Raw genomic sequence first — 15294 nt, 5'->3', positions numbered from 1 at the left:
ACAGAGTTGGACGCTGTTCAGGGAGAATCTGTCCAGTCATTTTCCATCGTGAAAAGATGGGGATAAATACGGTCGGCATCAGCTTGGTTGATTATGAGCGTTTGGAACGGTCAAAAACTGTAACCACCACCGATATCATCGAAGAAGTTCACCAAATGGTACTGCACAACCGTCGGATTAAGGTCAGAGTAATAGCAGAGGCTATGGGCATATCGAAAGAACGTGTTGTCATATATTAACTGAAGAATTGGATATGTGTAAACTATCCGCGCATATGGTGCCTCGTTTGCTCACTTTGGACCAAAAACGCATTCGAATGGACATTTCCAAGGCCCTGATGGAGCAGTTTAAGCGAAACGAGTCAAATGTTTTGCGTCGATTCATAGTTGTAGATGAAACATGGATCCACCACTACACTCCTGAGACGAAACAACAGTCAAAACAGTGGACTGCAAAGGATGAACCTGCTCCGAAAAAGGCGAAGACGGCTACTTTACCCAAGAAGGTGATGGCGACAGAACGAAATTTTGTTTAAAGATTATCTTCAAAAAGGTAAAAAAATAACGGGACAATATTAGACTCCATTACTCGACAAGCTGAAGGCAGAAATTGCAAAAAAACGACCACATTTGAAGAAGAAAGTGCTTTTCCATGAGGACAATGCGCCTGCTCACACTTTGACGATAGCCATGTCTAATATTCACGAATTGCACTTTGAATTGGTTGACCATATCTGGCCCCAAGCGACTTTTTTTTGTTTCCTAACCTTAAAGTTTCGCTTATAGGAAAGAGATTTTCATCGGTCGAGGAGGTTATCGCATATGTAAACACCTGTTTTGCGAAAAAAGACGCCAGCTATTATTTGGAAGGGTTAAAGAGGTTAGAATATCGCTGGAAAAAGTGTATCGACTTGAAAGGAAACTTTGTTGAGAAATAAAACCATATTTGGCAAAAAAAAAAAGTCTTTCTATTTTAGGTTCAAAACTTTTCAGACAACTTAGTTATAAATGTTTAATTGTAATCTGATACACCCTCTGAGTGACGATAAACTAGGTTATTGTAATTCTATTAATGGAATTAATTAGAATGGATTCGTATTTCCAACACACTTGACCCGACCAAACGTCAAACTTTAATACAGTAAAATCTAGGCAAGGAAGAATTATATAAAATTATTGGTTACGATGTATGGTTACTTGCGTTTCCCGTCGCGGCCAGGGGATATTTAGTCGTTCATGGCACGCTTCGTTCGTCCTTCCCGTCTAGCCAGAGTGCTCTGCCCCTTGGACCCCGTTGTGTTCATTAAACTCATGCGTTGAGAGTAATTATGATAAATAAAAATTAAAGCCTGTTCGATTTGTAGAATTATCAGTATATTGAAATTTCTTTAGGGCAACAGTTCGGTCAGTACAAGATCCAAAACTTTGAGTGATCTAAGAATGTGGGTCACAAAACAGTCGGTCGCCATCTTAAAAATATTAATTATAACTGGTTACTCGTTGGAAGTAAAGGTTGAAATGTATTTTAACCGGTTCTTAGCGAAAACACTATTAGAAGGTGACTGTATTTCGTCTCATTTTTTAAAATTACTTTTATATGTTTTTTAGTGAAGTAACCAGAGGCAGGTGCAGCCAGTCCCGTTGCATATTTTGTAACAATGGCTGTATTAGTTGGTTCATCGCGCTGTACATCATCGCACCCCTTAAAACATCTAAATTCAGAATAACCCCAAAATGATTTTTAGATATTTATTTGGAGAGGATTTGCAAGCCCCAATCTAGTGAATATCCAGTTTAATCTAGTCGGAAGTGGGAAAAATTTGCAATCATTGTTCCAACATTTTTTAATCTTTTTTCACTCTTTACAATGTCGAATTTCGAAAGATTTAAAAACTAGTTTTAGATATATACACGAAAATTACACACACAAAGAATCAAGTTTATATCTTCATTTGTTACCGAGAAATTAAAAGAAATAGTAAATTTCATTGTTATACGATTTTAACATTTTAAACTCAGAATTTCAAAAAAAAAAATCCTTTTTTAGTGTACACTTACACCGTAAGAAGATATATACAAATTTTTATCAATTTATCTTCACTAGTTTTTGATGGACGTTGATGAATTAGTCATTCAGTCAGGACAAGTAAGATACAGTAGTACTAGTCACCGGGTTGGTCTAGCGGTGAACTCGTCAACGCAAATCAACCGATTTCGAAGTCGAAAGTTCTAAGGTTCAAATTCTAGTGAAGGCAGTTGCTTTTATACGGATTTAAATACTAGGTCCTGGATACTACCGATGTTCTTTGGCGGTTGGGTTTCAATTAACCACACATCTCAGGAACGGTCTACCTGAGAACGTACAGGATTACACTTCACTTACATTTATTTATACATATCATCCTCTAAAGTAATAACTCACGGTGATTTTGGAGGTTAAACAGAAAAAAAGATACACTAGTTACAGATAACATTAAATAATTTATACGAGTATATATGCAAACTATTTCATTTAAATAATTTTTTTTTAATGTAATTTACGATAATCAGAATACGGTAATGGTATTACAGTTAATAAATCACATTTTATAGGTCTGAAGATGTCGAGATTGGTATCGTAAACCTATACTCTTTGCAACAGTAAAATTTTGTTTATTTTTTAAATATTCGTGTTATCAGCAAATGTTTCATCTGAACTATTATTACGTAAATAACGAGACACATTTAAAAGATAATTCCATTATATTTAATAAATCACAGTTATATATATATATATATATATATATATTTAAATCGGTAGATAATTAACATTAGCTTTTTCATGTTATCTATCCATTCAAAATTGCAGTAATTAAGGTTATTAAATCAAATTTTTATTATCTGTATGCAAAAATTTATGTTCCTAACGACCAAGAAAAAATCTAGGGAGAAATTTGTCATAATCCGTGAATGTGATCAATGGCATGTATTAGTTTAAAATACTATCTTCCCTTCTCAATAAATAATTTCTGTTATTTTTCTCTTTGGATACATTTCACCAACGCAAAATATTAAAATCCTAATGAAATTATGATTATTGTAGGACAATTATCACCGTATTGTATGATATACAATTATCACCGATTTTGATGAAATTTGAAATATACCTTATTTAGGATCTAAGTTAGTCGTAACAATTGAAATTATTCGTCGAAAACACCTTTTAACCGAGTTACGTTTAAGTTACACAATATCCTCACAAAAAATTACCTGTAATATATTATTTTCTGATTAAATAAATTTCGGTGTCAGTGAAATTAAGTTAAGAATGAGATTAGATTCGCTTAATTAAATTAATTAAAGTTAATATACAAAAAACCGCTTACCAACAATTAAATTCGAAGCGTTCAAGCGCTCTCAAAATTAAATTCCATTTTCAGGAATTCTCATATTCGTCCTATTTGAAATAGTAATTAAAATTTCACATGTAAATTGTAATAAAATCGAGATATTAAAACATAACAGTTGGTCGTCTATGTTATAAAATTATGTCAACGTAAACGTCCTGTCAATTTGGTAGAAGATAGAATTTAATTCCGAAAGCGCTTGAACGCTTCGAATTTAATTGTTAGTAAGCAGTTTTTGTATATTAACTTTAATTATATACTTATACCGACGGCTGTGCTTTCTAAAATTATTATAAATTAATTTAGGTTAAGCTTAATGTGTGGGTTTTGGTAAATCTGCAGTGTACATTATTCACAGAGTAAGTGACTTGGTTTAAGTAATATTTAATTGAATTTAGTTAGATTTAGGTCAAGATTAAAGTACACGGTAACTATCGATTCCGTGTACTTAACTTCGTAGAATATAAACATAACCTCTAACGCTCATAATCTACCCTCGTCTAATTAACCTTAAATATTAAATCGGCTGGTTGTTAGAGGAGTCCTAACAAGTAAAAAATAAATTTACTCCGAAAATAGTGTATATTATACTTGTACAGTGCTGAATTACGAAATTGTTTTTGGCTAGGATATTGTGTAACTTACAAGGGATGTAATTCCGTTGAAAAGCTTTTCCGACGAATAATTTCAGTTGGAATGAATAACTTAAGTTGTAATGAATAACTTAAATAAGATACGAGGTGTGTGAGAAAAGTAATGAGACTGAATTTTTACTTAACAAAGATTTAATTTTTTTCAAACAACAATATTATCCCCTTCAAAGTAGTTCCCTTGGGCAGCTATACACCGGCGGAGTCGTTGTTCCCACTCCTGGTAGCAGCGCTGGAAGGCTTCAACTGGTACGGCTTTTAACCGGTCGGTCACAGTCTTTTGAATTTTCTGCAGAGATCCAAAATGACGTCCTTTTAAGACATGTTTCAATTTCGGGAAAAGGAAAAAGTCACAAGGACTCAAATCAGGTGAATACGGGGGTTGAGGTACCGTAGGAATGAGTTTTGAGGTAAAAAATTCCGTGATGGAAATGGCCGTGTGACACGGGGCATTGTCATGATGAAGCATCCACTTGTCTGCAATGTCTGGTCTCACGCGAATCACTCTTTTCCTGAGCCTTTCAAGGACACCTTTGTAAAACACTTGATTGACAGTTTATCCTAGAGGAACAAATTCTTTATGCACGATACCCCTACTGTCAAAAAAGCAAATCGGCACGGTTTTGATCTTTGATTTGCTCATTCGAAATTTTTTCGGTCGAGGAGACGACGGTGTGTGCCACTCTTCGCTTTGCCGGTTTGTTTCAGGATCGTACTCAAATATCCAGGATTCATCACACTAGTGCACTATTCTTCAATAGTGCGATCACATTATTGAAGAATTCTTGGTCATTGTCAATTCTCTCAAGACGATCAACGCACACGTTTGTTCGATTGTCCTTTTGTTCCGTTGTGAAGTTTTTCGGCATCGATTTCGGACAAACCTTTCGTATGTCCAAATCGTCTGTCAAAATTTGATGTACGGCGAAAGTGTTTAAATTTAACTGTTCACTCATCGTCCTTATTGTTAAATACAGTCTGATTTCACAAGAACCCTCACACGGTCAACGTTTTCGTCAGATTTTGAAGTTAAAGGTCTCCCTGAGCGAGGTTGATCTTTCGCGGCCTTCCAAAAATGATTTGTGCCAGCGGAAAAATTGTGGTCTTGATAAGCAATATTCCCCGTAGGCTTGCTTCAACTTTTCAAAGGTCACACTCACGGATTCCCCATGTTTAACACAAAACTTGATCGCACAACGTTGCTCTAAATTCCGATGCTCCATTTTCGTAACGCACAACAAAAACACAACTTCACTGATAGCACTGTCAAAAATAATGTGTTGGCTGAACAGAGTTGAAACTCGTACTGAGCATGTAGAAGGGATGAACAAACCGGTCTAGCGCAGACCTGTAGACACAGCGTTGCCAGATCGCTCACAGTGTTACCAATCTCATTACTTTTTCACACACCTCGTATATTCCAAATTTCATCAGACTCAGAGGTGACTCCGTAATTCTGTTTAATTACAAAATAGAAAATTATGTATACATTTTTACAGATAACTTGTTTAAAATCACAAAAACGTTTAGTTTTTCTTACCCCATTTTGGAAATAAACTGTCCCCTAATTTTTTAATTTAATAAACAAATTACACTGCGAAACTTTACGATTGTCGATCAAACCTTCCTGATGTATAAAACCAAATATAAGCTTAATACACATATAATGATTTTAATATTTTTGGGTTCAGGGATCTCAAAACTTCGAAAAATATCGAAACTCAGAATGCCAATCTTTTTAAAGGATAGCAATAAACATTCTTGTTTATTGTATACGCAACCGCTGTGCGAATTGCGAAGATAAAAATAGATTTTAAATTATTAAACGATTTGCTTTCAAATAATTAGAATTTTATCTTCCCAAAGCCTTGTCAGCTCCTTCCTTAATAGAGTATCCTGTAGCACAGTACGCCTGTCTTTAAATGACTATGATGTATATAAGCTCCCGGATACCGTATTGAGGAAGAAGCCGATAATAATTAACTCTGAAAAGCCTTGGGAAGTAAAAAGAATTCCATTGATCCGATAGTGATTCGTTAAATATTTTAATAATTTATAACGTTTCGTCACGCTTTTTAACGAATTATAATACAGAAATATTATAATTACTTCCGTAATAGAGTAACTTTTACGGTATTTTTCAAAGAGAAAAAGTAATGTATTTAAATAAATTGAATAAATTATTTATGGAGGAAACTATTTGGAACTCGCTTGAATTTATATTATTATTACTGTTACATCGCTTAAAAGCGTACTCTATTAAGGTGAGGTTTGGGGGTGTGAGGTTTGGTTCAGAGACTCGATCGATGAACAAACTGCGCCATATTACACACTACTGGGGCTTCTGTTAACTGCAGTAACTACGTATACAGTTGAACAACAGTTATGAAAACGTATTTCAGTTCGTAGCGAAACGAGTCGACTCCCTTTTTTTCTCCTTCCTGTTTTCCTCTTACATTCAGTAAAATTTCATCAACAGACAAAACAAACCGGTGACGAATGAAGTACTGATTCATCAATTAAATCTAATTCTATTATATTCTACATCCTTTTAAATAAATACCTACTACATTCAATATCAAATTACTAATGTAATACGTTTCTCAAAACAAAGCAAAAAAAAGAAAAAAAAGTTATAATTAGGTGTTAAATATAAACGATATGAAATTAATTTTCCCCTGACAGCATATAATATTTTTCGCTATTTTATCACAAAAAGGGATAAATAATTTATTTTTAATTTTAATTTTTTCACTCTTTCTAACGGTAACGTTTGTTAAGCATTGAAGAACAGGAAAAAGTAAGAGTTGCTTTCTTTGAAAGTAAAGATGTATATTATACTTTAATTTCCCCTCTTCCCTTCTATCACACTTCTCTAAAAAAATAAAAAATATATTAAAAACGCTTTTGGCCTTAGCGGTGTTACGATCAGGTAAACAAATGAAATGTCAAAATATCGAATTACATCAGGACTTCGATTCGCTCTGTAATTATATTTGCTACATAATTACACAATAATATGAAGTTCTTAATCTTCTATCGACATTTAAAGTGCGAGGAAAGTAAATATTTAATTAATTTTTCTATAACCCATCGGTCTAGTAGTGAACTCTTCATCGTGAGTTCTAAGGTTCAAATTCTAATAAAGGCAGCTGCTTCTATACGGATTTGAATATTATATCATGAATACCGGTGTTCTTTGGTGGTTGGGCTTCAATTAACCGTACTTCTCAGGAATGGTCGACCTGAGAATGTACAAGACAGCGTTTCATTTACATTCATACACGTCATCCTCATTTATCCTCTGTAGTAGTATCTTACGGCGGTTCCGGAAACTAAAAAAAAACCAATACTGTATGTAACTACTTTGTCTGTTAATTACTGATATCTACAGCTGGAGTTTTAGCAGAAAAAAGTACAGCCGAATTTACTCAATTGTTTTTTTTTTTAGGCTGGAAAAGTATAACGGATATTTCATATCATATAAAACATATTTGCCTTTAAATTTTTAAAATATTTCTTATATTTTATTCTATTTTAGGGAGTATTATTTTTCCTTTCTTTATGAAATCATACTACAATCGAGATTTAACTAGATTCAGTGATCCAGTTACGGCACAGTCTCCTTTCAAAATTTTTTTTATAGTCCTGAAAGTTAGTTCATTTATTCTATAAAGTACCGGATTAAGCTTCTACCGAGCCCTAAATAAAATTTAAAATTTGGGGTCCCATTTATATAAGATGCGGATAACTTCAAACAAAAATTGAAGGGTAGTCGATAAATTCCATTTTCGGAATTAGAAAGAAGCTTCTCAAATTTTTTTTTGGTTTTAAAATAAGAAAAAAAAATGTTTTTTCATTTTTAAAAATTTTAAAGGTAATACTTATACTTATGTTTTTAAAAATTAAACCGTGTTAACCTCCAAAGAAAGGCAATGGTCCCCCCTTGGATGCACCAATGAGACTAATGTGATTTTATTACCTTATCAATTACTTAGATGGTATTTATTTGTATTATCAACAAATAATAATATAAGATTCTATATTATTAAAGATAAAATAAAAAAAATATATTTTTAGGTAATTTTGTTTACTATATGGAACTTTTGTACCAGTTATAGATAAAAGATAAATAAATGTTTTATGCAATTTATTTAGATTTTTTATTCTACCGGTTGAACTTACAGCAAAATTATTTTTTAAGGGAGATTTATTTATCAATAATGCTTTTTTTTAAATAAAAAAAAGTTATGTTTATTGGGAAAATATATTTTGCATACTGCCAGTTAATTGCGTTTCTCGCAGCTACATTATAAAAAAATTCTATAAAGGTATAACAAAATAAATATATATAAATAAAAAAATAAAAAAGTTAAAACAAAAGGAGATGAAGTCAAACCGAAGTGCCTTCCCCGTGTAAGATCCAAATATTCAATTAATTAAAATTTTATTTGGCTATAACTCTGGAACCAATGTAAATAAGTACCACTTATGATAAATCGTTGAAAAGCTCTCAATGGGGGCTTATTACTTCAGTTAAGAAAAATTCCTAAATCCAATTGTTTTGGATTTTGGATCCTTTTAGTTCAGTCGATTGCATTCAAAAGGAGAGGTGCACAACTAGATGTTACAACAGTCCTAAATCCAGAATTTTAACAGCCTAGACTAATCGTTTTTGAGTTATGCGAGATACATATGTACATACGTACGTACAGACGTCACGCCGAAACTAGTCAAAATGGATTCAGAGGTGATCAAAATGGATATTTCCGTTGAAATCTAAAACCGAAATTTTTCGCGATCACGATACTTTTACTTCGTACAAGGAAGTAAAAATAAGGATAAATTTCCTGTCTCCGAAGTCATAACTGTACATATGTTTAAGATTAATCCACTGTTTAAGAATTACGTGCGTATAAATAAAATTGGGAAAACTATAACTTTGTTTAAACCTTGATTTCCATTAATTATCTTAATTTTATTTCCAGCTGTGCATAACACTCAAGAGGTTTGAATGTTGTTATGCATGACCTCTTTTAAGCCTTAATGTAGTATAAGTTAATATTAAGGATAGTATAAGTTAATATAATATTAATTTATTTTTATTTTTACTCATTCGAATAATTTGTCCAAATTGAAAATGTATACTGCGCTCCTTAGATAGCATACTTTTTGTGTGTAGATGAACATTCGTTCACACACATACAATTTTCGTAAAAACTTATTTCCGAATAATTTACTTTTTCACTATTCATAGGCTACTACGGTATATATTTTTGTAAGCTTACACGTTATTAAAATAAAAATTCCTAAAATTTCTCATCTGTCTTGTAACAGGTAATTTCTTGTAAACTCAATCATTTTTCGAATTCCATAACAATCTTGTTATGCATTATTTTACTTTAAGACATAATTAACAATGCACCACGATATAAAAAGTTGCCTGCTTACAGCATAGTTGAGATCCTCCTACCCCTATCTCACACATTTACTTTGTTAAATCGATCACCCTGACGTTATAAAATCTCAACCTTTCATCCAGAAAATCCTGGATTCGATTCCGGGCCGGGCTTGGCAATTCTCATGCCCTACAAAATTTGCATTACCCATAATTCTACGCCAGTACACTTTAATGATAATCATATCTTTTAATGGGCAATGTAAAAACGTTTGACGTAATAAATATTGGGCTACGACAACTAAACTTAATATTTCTCACAGCTAGTTTCAAAAAATGTTTCACAGCTGGTTTCAAAACTTTTTTACAGCTAGTTTCACACCTCTTAAATAACTCGACAGTGAAGGAAAACAGTTATATTATCATTAAATTTTGGAAATTAGCTGTAAAAATATTAAATGGACTTCACTTTGTTTGGATTTCTCTTATCGTGAAGTATTTAACGTCAAAATTTTAATTTTTACTGCCCTTTAAAATGACGTGACATGACAATGACCTTTCATTTAAGGTTATTGAGTAACCCCCACAGAGATTCCCTGGTGGTTAGGGATGTAATGGTTTCATACTGAAAAATTTATCATTTCGAGGTAGGAGCGGAGGCTAAATTTCATTTTTCTATGTTTAACTGTTAAAAGATTATTTAATAGTCATATTTTATTAACGCGCTGTATATAAAGAACATAACTTTTCATTTAAAATATCTTACGTTTAAATTATTTATTTTTTTAATATAAAAATAAATCGCTGAAATAGTTAATTTTGTGAAAACAAATACACCTTTACCAAAGACTTTAACATTTTATGAAAAAAGTTTAACAAACGTGTAAAAAAAAAATGCATTCACGTCTTATCGAGAGCTTCTTTTTTTGAAATCTGTTACACAATAAGATAATAATAATAAATAATATTATTCATTTATTTATTTAGTCTTAACTGTAAGCCGATGACCAATTAAAATTAATCATTGAATTTTGTAGCATGTAAAAATTACCTAGCCTCACCAAGATTGAAACCCAGAACTTTTCAGATAAAGGCGAGAAAACTTATTACATTAAAACACTAAAAAAATTATTAAAAAAAAATAAAATTATTAACATAATTCATATTTGATGATATCTCTAAAATGTTTACTTACAGCTCACTTTTGTGTAGTTTTCTTCGTCGATTGTTATTACGTATATATCAAACAATCAATAAATTTCCCCACCAAACACTACCTCATTCTATTATATTATTTCATACAAGTTGACAGTAGGCTGCGGTTTTCTATCGATATTGAAAATCGTATTATAAAATATGAATCAAACCACAAAGTGTGGTTTAAACTTGTTTCACTACATTTTTTTTTCAATATTATTACACTCGATTTAAAGAACATATCGATGCAAAAATTATGTTTCCCTACATTTTTATTTCATTATTTTTAAGTTAATTAAGATCCGCCAAATTGACATTTGGCGGATTTATTATACAGTATTGGATTGTGGGGAAATCGAATTTAATTTTCTGGTAAATGAAAAGTAAAGACATTCTAGCGGATTGTCTTTCTAGATCCAATTCCTTCAATTTTTTTTTTGTTTTTATTTATTTTTTAATGTAAAATGGAACGAAAATAATACATATCTTTATAAAATGGGGAGATTTCATAAATTATTTTATTAAATCTTATTTATTTATTTAAGTAATTAACTACAATCATAACTCCTTTTATCGTAATCGTTAGCGATCCGAAACTAAGTTTTTCAGTATATGAAATATCCTGACCGTGACCAGGATTTGAATCCAGAATTTTATAAAGAATTTTTCCTCTTCTAGTACCGTTTGAAATTTATTTATCGTGCTTTAAATGGTACACTTTTCAACGAAAAATGATTTAATCTAAGTTAGAAAATTTTATATCTGATACTTGAAAATTTGATATTTTAGGTCTTGTTTTTCTATTATCGATACTTAGATTACTATAAAATTAATTCTTACAAAACCTACTGATATTTAGTTTATATAAATAATTTTAAAAAACGTATAAAAAATTACGTAACAGTTAACTGTAGGAAAATATGTCTTAAAAATATCAAATCTTCAATTAAAGATAATAAGAATATTATTTTTTATAAGTAACTGTAATTTTGTATTAACGTAATAATATCTGTGGATTTTATCCGGAAGGTTCTGAATTCGAATCCCGGTCAGGCTAGAGAAAAAATCCTATATGCTATAAGTATATCAAAATTTTACTATTTTACACTTTCCTGTTGAATAGAAACAGTGTATAATGCATTTTTTCTTACAGAAAGGGATTACGTAAATTTATAACTTAATACTATTTGTCACAACCTTACGAATCATTGATATATGTAAAGCATTTCTTCGATAAGTGTTGTTCATATACACCTAAATTCATACGGTAAACAGAGGAATATTATTTGCATTTCATTGGGATTGGTGTCCTGATGTGTAACAATATATACAGATTATTGAAGACGGAATAATGAAACCGTTTCAATTTTCCCACTCCTCAGTAAACTCGGAAGAAAATGATAGTTTTTTTTTGGGTATGATTGTTTTAAAATAAGTAGCCTACAATCATTACGGTTTTGATCACACACACACACACACACACACAAATTAAGCTGTAAAATTCTATACGAAGGACAGTCAAATCTAGACCAGAGTTTTATCTTCACGGCATGGTACGAACAAGAGAGAGTTGGTGAGAGGGGGTGAGGAAGGACGCCAACCACCTTGGCATTCGCTTCTCTCTAATTGGAATCGTCGTGTGAAGTACAACAGTCAGCTACTATCGAGAAGTTTCTCCAGAATGAGGGCGTCAAAACATCCGAAATGTTGATTAAAGTATTTTGGGAATATATCATGACCCCAAGTCTACGACTAGACAGAAAATTTAAAGGATAACGTGGAGCTGTAGAAAATGAATAACAATAAGTGTTCAAAGACAAATCAGACGAATGACAACATGCGATCGATCCGTGACCACATTGTAGAGGATTGACACTTTACGGTCGATAAAAAGTGTTCGGAAATGGATATCAGTTATGGACGTGGACATCACAAAACACCTCGTATTCCCCAAACTATGTGGTAGGTAGGTCCCTAGACGTTTTACACAAAATCATAAACAGGTCCGACAGGAAATTCTCCAAAGGTTCCCGACTCGCTTTTGATGAGAAGAAAGCAATTTTTTGCATCGAATATTCATTAAGTGATGAGAGGTGGATACACATAATTACACTCCTGAATTGACATCGGGAGTATGAATTGGCGTAAGAGTGGAAAGATTTGCTTTGTAAAAGCGAAAACGCGTTCGTCGGTAGGAAAAATCCTCGCACCCGTCCTTTATTACCGGGAAGGCGTATTGCTCATCGATTTTCTCCGTGAACGCTGCGATTGCTCCATAACATCGGATTAAAATTAAAACCGCCATCAGAATTAAAAGGCGGTCAGCCAATCAGAGATCTAATTCTCCTTCATAACTCCAGGCTTCATACAGTCGTTAGGACTCGGAATAAATTGCCTGACATTTATCGGGAAACATACCACGTACAGTCCAGATTTATTCCCTTACGATTTAGTTTTATTTTTTGTCATTGAAGAAGGCACTGGAAGAGCATCGATTCCGGAGCGACAATGAAGTAAAGGAGTTTGTGTATTAATTGCTAGTGACAAATCTTCGAACGTATTATAAAGAAGGGATTCACAAGCTCCTTACACGTTGAGAAAAATGTGTAGAACTTCAGGGAGGCTACGTAGAAAAGCAATAAATACATTTTATATTTTTATTCTGTACTAATGAATGTTAAAAACAAAATTCCGGTTTATATTTGACTGACTTAGAAAAATAATGGTTACGCCTAACTGAAAAATAATGGACGTATCTTATGCATTCGGTTTAAGCTAGTATATATGATACTTAATTTTTAAAGGTAAATCAATTTAAAATTATAATATTAAATTATAAACGTAAAAAATTTCCTAATAAGAGACTATGTAGCTTTTTTTTGGGAGGTGGAAATGGGAAACAAAGATTATTGTTTTATAAACAGCTATAAACAAAATCAAATAACGTGTGAAAGGATATTGCTACAATTGGATATCATTAAATTTACCGCATACACTTAATAAAATTTGATATGTTACCCGATAAGACAATAATTATCATTACGTTAAACTCAATAACCATTTAACAAATAAGGTTTTGACAAAAAAAAAACCTAATCTAATCAATTAAGTCGTGCTTGATTACTTCACGCGCGCGCGCAAACACAGACACACACACACACACACACACACACACACACACACACTCATTAAAAGCAAAAATAATTTCATTTACCGAGGCGGAATCCAAAGCAAGCTGATGAACAAAAAAATGAACAAAATTGTTATGAACAAAAAAATTATAAACACTCATTTATTTAGTGCTTATTATTATTATTATTTTTCCCTTTTTTTCTATATTTTGAGCGCTTTCGAAAATATTTCTGCTTCGTTAAAATATATGAATACATTCGAAATAAAAATAAAAATTATTATTTCCAAAAATACATATTTGAATAAAATATTTTTAAATAAGAAAGATATCTTTACCATCTCAATAACTTATAAAAAATTAAATATTCTACTGCTATTATAATCTATGGCAAATGATTTATAACAATATTCTTTATTGGTACCATAATTTAAATAGTTATCTAAATAATAATTACATTAATTTTTCTGCTAAGAACACTATAATTTTTATATTGAATAATGATTACCTTTCTTACTTCATTATTTTATTTATGTTGTACTTAAAAAGTACAATAATTTCGACAATGAAGTGGTTCTTTGTTTTTCTGTTTAGCCTCTGGAACCACCTTAAGATATTACTTCAGATGATGATATGCATGAATGTAAATGAAGAGTAGTTTTATTTAGTCTCAGGTCAACCGTTCCTGAGATGTGTGGTTAATTGAAATCCTACCACCAAAAGAACACAGCTATCCGCGATCTAGTATTCAACGGAGTGTTTCCAAAACGCGTCAACATATAATAAAAGAATGAATCTAAGAAAGGTAAACAGTACTCAACGTAGAAATATTTTTAAATATTATTTGATTTTTTTTTTTAATGATTTAAATAATTTAATATTGTACATGAAAATTAGTTTATAACGATTGATTCTGATTATTTAATTTATATTTGACATGGTAAGAACCTGTAAAATTTTATCTTTTATATTATTTGAGAATCGAATTGAAAAATTGATTACTATAAAATTGCATTAATTTATTTCTTATGTATTTAATTTTTTCGTAAAAAGTAATTTTTCAAGTATTCCTGTCGTTTCCTTAGTATATATTTTTTTAACCTGCGGGTCCACCGTTAGATATTGCTTCAGAGGATGAAATTAATGATTTGTAGTGCGTGTGAAAATGTCATGTCTGACCGGGATTCGAACCCGGGACCTCCGGATGAAAGGCCGAGACGCCTACCACTCGCGGCAGGTGGGAGATGTTGGTCGAACTTAAGTTACTGATTCAGGAAATCAAAATAAATGCTCTAATTCGCTTCATTTTTCCTTTTTATATACGAGGTACGACAATAAAGTAATGAGACTGATGTGAAAAAAAAATGTTGCTTCCGTTTTAGTCATGTTTAGTGTTGACTCCTTCAAAGTAGTTCCCCTCTGATTGCACACATTTATTCCAGCGCTTCTGCCATTGATGGTAACATTTCTGGAACTCATCTTCTGTAATACCCTCCAAGACCCTCGTCACAGCTTTATGGACATCTTGTGTTGT

General features: G+C 31.9%; 2 protein-coding genes across 3 annotated transcripts in view; one reads left to right on the top strand and one right to left on the bottom strand.

The window, feature by feature from the left end:
* LOC142327401 (1-acyl-sn-glycerol-3-phosphate acyltransferase beta-like) overlaps window positions 1-15294 on the top strand; it is a 273953-nt gene that overhangs the window by 172923 nt on the left and 85736 nt on the right. The window lies entirely within an intron of this gene.
* Window positions 1-15294, bottom strand: part of LOC142327545 (1-acyl-sn-glycerol-3-phosphate acyltransferase beta-like) — a 121818-nt gene that overhangs the window by 56144 nt on the left and 50380 nt on the right. The window contains exon 1 of one of the 2 annotated variants that reach the window (XM_075370695.1): window positions 10629-10661. The exons of the other annotated variant lie outside the window; for it this stretch is intronic. The gene's annotated coding sequence lies outside the window, so the exon portion shown is untranslated. Of the gene's footprint in view, window positions 1-10628; window positions 10662-15294 lie in introns of those variants that run through there. 2 annotated transcript variants of the gene reach the window in all.

Source organism: Lycorma delicatula, chromosome 7, assembly GCF_047948215.1.
Source record: "Lycorma delicatula isolate Av1 chromosome 7, ASM4794821v1, whole genome shotgun sequence".
Lineage (NCBI taxonomy): Eukaryota > Metazoa > Arthropoda > Insecta > Hemiptera > Fulgoridae > Lycorma > Lycorma delicatula.
This window is presented reverse-complemented; position numbering and strand designations above follow the sequence as displayed.